This window comes from Lipotes vexillifer, unplaced genomic scaffold, assembly GCF_000442215.2.
Source record: "Lipotes vexillifer unplaced genomic scaffold, Lipotes_vexillifer_v1.1 scaffold1387, whole genome shotgun sequence".
Taxonomy (NCBI): domain Eukaryota; kingdom Metazoa; phylum Chordata; class Mammalia; order Artiodactyla; family Lipotidae; genus Lipotes; species Lipotes vexillifer.
Genome location: NW_006790426.1, coordinates 1,993,961 through 1,999,098, shown reverse-complemented (window position 1 = coordinate 1,999,098; position 5,138 = coordinate 1,993,961).

Below are 5,138 nucleotides of genomic sequence, written 5' to 3'. Positions count from 1 at the left end.
CCAAAATTGCTTCCAGCCACTCTGTTTTCTGTCCTTCCTTCAAACATCTGATCACCTTATAGGCAATAACTTACCAGGTCTCTTTACTAGGTTAACCAACTTAGTAAATCAACGTAGACTCAGGGTAGTGAGATTTTGAGGCATTCAGACCAATGATTTGCAAATATGTTAACTTAATTGGCACAAAAGACCTCATAATACACCTAACCCATCCATTCCACTTCTTGTGAGAAGAGAATTTGATGATAACAAAGAATTAGGGAGGAACAAAATAGCAACCCCAAGTGGCAACATCATAACATTTATGCATTAACAATATCATAAAACCAGAAAAACAACTATATTTGACCCGTGAAATAACACATACAAGAAGGGCTGTATTTGAAACTTAAGACACTATGAAGTCTCCCCAGTCCCCTCAAAATCATTCCTGAAAACTGTGGAAATTCCAGCAATCTATGCTGTCACATGTGTGGCAGGAAATTTGCATCATTACCAAACTTTCTGTGGCAGCCAAAGTTTTTGATGATTGGCAGTACTGCACTTTTTTTTTTGAGACTGTAAAATTTTAATCACTCTTAATAATTAATGAAGAAAGATATTAAGTACTTAGTCATATATAAAAATGAAAGTCCTTGGCCTTGCATGGCATTTGTTCTAAGAGTTGAAGAAAGAACTTTCATATTTTGAACTCTTCATGTTTCGTCAGGAAGACTGTAGTGGGCCACAACTATACGTGGAAACTAGCTGGCCCAAGTGACTACAACAGCCTTATTTCCAAGCCTTCTCTGGCCTGTGTTTTTGAAGCTGTAAGTTTTTTCCAAGTCTTTGAGTAACTATTTGATTTCTGCATTAAAATGATCACTCTACTGGTGGAAGCATAATAAATGAATAAAACCTTTCTATGGAGTATTTGGCAAAGATTCAAAGTCTTAAAAATATGCATCCCCGTTGACCTGCCAATTCTACCCCAAAAGAGATAATTATGATATGAACAAAGATGCACGTACAAAGATGTTTATTATAGGATCTTTTAAAATATTTTTAGGGACTTCCTTAATGGTCCAGTGGTAAAGAATCTGCCTTAGAATGCAGGGGACTCTGGTTCAATCCCTGGTCAGGGAACTAAGATCCCACATGCCGCAGTGCAACTAAGCCCATGCACCACAACTACTGAGCTCGCACGCTTCAACTAGAGAGGCTGAGTGCCGCAAACTGCAGAGCCCACATGCTCTGGAACCCACATGCCACCACTACAGAGCCCACGTGCCCCGGAGGCTGTGTGCCACAACTAGAGAAGAGAAAATCCACACGCCACAACTAGAGAGAAGCCTGTGCACCACAACGAAAGATCCTGCATGCCTCAGCGAAGATCCCACATGCCATGACTAAGACCTGATGCAGCCAGAAGTAAAATAAAATAAATTTTAAAAAATAATAATAAAATATTTTTATACTAGGTAATTTTATACTAAGAAATTGTTCACAACTCTAATTTTAAAAAGTAGGGCAGGGCTTCCCTGGTTGGCACAGTGGTTGAGAGTCCGCCTGCCTATGCAGGGGACATGGGTTCGTGCCCCGGTCTGGGAAGATCCCACATGCCACGGAGCGGCTAGGCCCGTGAGCCATGGCTGCTGAGCCTGTGCGTCCGGAGCCTGTGCTCCGCAGTGGGAGAGGCCACAACAGTGAGAGGCCCGCGTACTGCAAAAAAAAAAAAAAAAAGTAGGGCATATAAAGTATGTATAGTATAATCCTTTTTATCTGAAGATGTATGTTTATTTATAGAAAATGGCTGGAAGTATATATAATACAGTGTTAACGGTGATTATCTTTTTGTGCTATTACAAACTCTTTTCTGATGTCCACAATAAACATGTATTAATTCTGTAATAAGAAGAAAGATATTTAAATATAGTTAAAATTTTAAAAAATCCCATTGGCAGCTGTGGTTATTAGAATATGAATGAGGGAGATTGCATGAGAGCTTATTGCAGTGATTCAGGCAAAAGACAATGTAAGTAAGAACCAAGGATAAGGCAGTGTGGATAGAGAAGGAAAAGCTTATTGAAGACATATTCAGTAGTCCTCTGAGAACTATAAACACACACCACACCTCCAAGTCAATAAACATTGATCTTTTTTTTTTTTTCCTTGCGTTATGCGGGCCTCTCACTGTTGTGGCCTCTCCCATTTGCGGAGCACAGGCTCCGGACGCGCAGGCCCAGTGGCCATGGCTCACGGGCCCAGCCGCTCCGCGGCATGTGGGATCCTCCCGAAACGGGGCACGAACCCGCGTCTCCTGCATCGGCAGGTGGACTCTCAAGCACTGCGCCACCAGGGAAGCCCAACATTGATCTTTTTTAAAAAAATAAATTTATTTATTTGGCTGCACCAGGTCTTAGTCGTGGCATGTGGGATCTTCATTGCAGCATGTGGGCTCTTTAGTTGTGGCATGTGGGACCTTTAGTTGCAGCATGCAGGATCTTTAGTTGTGGCATGTGGGATCTAGTTCCCTGACCAGGGATCGAACCTGGGTCCCCTGCATTGGGAGCATGCAGTCTCAGCCACTGGACCACCAGGGGAGTCCCAACAGTGATCTTTTAAAAGAGCTAACATGATTCATCTATATCCTTAGAGAAGGGGTCCCCAACCCCGGGGCTGCAGACCGGTACCGGTCTGCAGCTTGTTAGGAACTGGGCTGCAGAGCAGGAGGTGAGCGGCAGGCAAGTGAGCGAAGCTTCATCTGCCGCTCCCCCTCGCTCCCCATCGCTCACATTACCGCCTGAACCACCTCCCCGCTACCCCGTCCATGGAAAAATTGTCTTCCACAGCACCGGTCCCTGGTGCCAAAGAGGTTGGGGACCACTGCCTTAGAGTACCTTCTAATATGCATTTAAAGAAACTCAGAGCCAATTCTGATGACAGGGTTTTGGTTTTCTGACTTGTTCAGCTGAGTTAATGGAGGTCCCATTGATCAAGAAAGAGAATTAAGAGGAGGACAGGATTGTGGAAGGAGAAAATCAATTCAGTTTTGGACATGTGGAGTTTGAGGGGTTTGTGGGACACATACTAAGCTGTGGTACACTAGTCTGAAGCTCAGTTCTGGTCAGTAGATACAGAATTAGGGATCATCAGTGAATGAGTGATAGTTAAAACTGGTTGGTTGTTATGGTTACCTGGAGAGTGAACAGTGAGAAAAGGGCTGAGCAGGGACCCTTGTGGAACCCTTACAGTTCAGGGCAGGGTGAGAAAGAGGAGGTCCCGGCGAAGACTGAAGAGTGGGGAGCGAGGCCAGCCCGTAATAGGCTAATCCAAGTTCAAAGCCTGTCAAGAATGAACAGTTGGACAAGTTCAAGGTTGTTCTCATTTCTGCTTACTCTCTAATGTGCGAGCAAACATTGAATGAATAGATGCTGGGGTTTCTTCTGCTCCTCGTGGAGCTGTGTGACCAGAGTTCAGGGGTCAGTGCAGTCCCTCTCAAGTCTGATCTGCCATTCACTGCTCTTCAGGCTGGGGAAGGGGTCCATAGCCTTCAAGGGTCTGGGTATTACTTCTTAAGGCAGTTGCTCACTGTTCCACAGGTACTCCCTCATGTGTTCTCTCTTCTTACTGCCGCTCCACCTGCACCAGGCTTGTCTGTAGCATCCCAAAAGTGGCCAGAGAGGTTCAGAGGGAAAAGGCAGTGAGGGAGGGGAGAATTTCAGAGAAGGAATTGTCAACAGTATCACGTGTCAGTGAGGTAAAGTAATATAAGTGCTAACAAGTTCCCACTATATTTGGCAATTTAGGGCTATTTGTAACCATACACATAGGGTACCGCCAAGCTCAGATTCCCACAAAAGTCATTTTCAGTCTCGTGAAACGTAATCCACATATTTATTTTAGCTGTGGTATTTTGTTACAGCAGCCTGAGATGACTAAGACAGCCACCCTGCCAGATTCCCTCCTTTATGGTGATTTTCTCTTAGTGGTCCTATTGTCTCTTCTAACAGTTGGGTTTTTAAAGGAACTCCCCTGTCCATCATACAGGTTGTAGCATATTCCACTTGTGGGCAGTTCAGCCTCTCTTCCAGAGGGCTCTTGTGTCCCGTGAACATCAAGGAATGCGGCTGGGTACCAATTTCATTGTCCCCGAACCTTTCCAACAGGTGAGAAGACTATTAGATGTTGGTCTTCCCAGAGCATACGGTGGACTTCTAGGTGACTCAAGTCTATCAGGTCATCCCTGATTCATGGAATGCTCAGCTGCCCTTAAGTGGCAAAATAAAAGAAACACATTCAGAAGGAAAGTGTGGGTCTTTAGCACCAAATTATAATTACTGGGCTTTATAAAGCATGGCATTTGTCAGAGGCAACAATGCTTAGACTCTCCTGCAAGGGATGAGGCAGCTCCAATCTTATGTCTGTTACCAGCTTCATTTGGGGCCCCAAACTGAAGCATTATAAATATCCATATCTTTTTACATCTGTCATTGTTTATTATTTGGTTTTCCATCTGCCCTGCTTTGGAACAGGAGGAAGAGAAGACAGAGGGAAATGGTAAACTCTGTAGAGGAATAGTGCCAGATATTAAATCCATAAACAAAATAGATTGAACTGGAAAGAATGAGTCAGAGATGAAGGAAGCGTGAAAGCAGTGAGTATCACACTGGGAAAATATCACCTGAAAGTGCTGACTGAATGCTCCTGCTGTATTTGTGATTGGCTCTGTAAGTCTGATCAGCACAATTGGGTTCCTGCGCTGCTTGCGCCTCACTGCCCTGTGAGTGCATTTTCATTGTTTCCTCATATCGAGCCCTTAGATTCATTTATATAATGCAAGCTGATGACCCATGGTGAGATTGTGCTTTCCTCTGGTGATAATGATCCTGTCGCACCAGGTTCCTGTTTCACTGGAGTGTGAAGAGAGTTAGGCTGATTGATTGAGTCCACACTGGAGTGAAATAAGAATTCTACTGGAGAGTCCCTTGGTCTTGCTGCATACTAATGCCTCAGATGGTACTTAAAACTGGGAGTTATCTGCGTGCCCAGCCCTCTTGCAGTAGTTGCAAACAGGCAGCACCTGGGTCTGATGTATTTTATTTGGTCTACCTAGAGTTTAGAATTAGTTGCCAACATTTAAAAATAGGCATATTCCA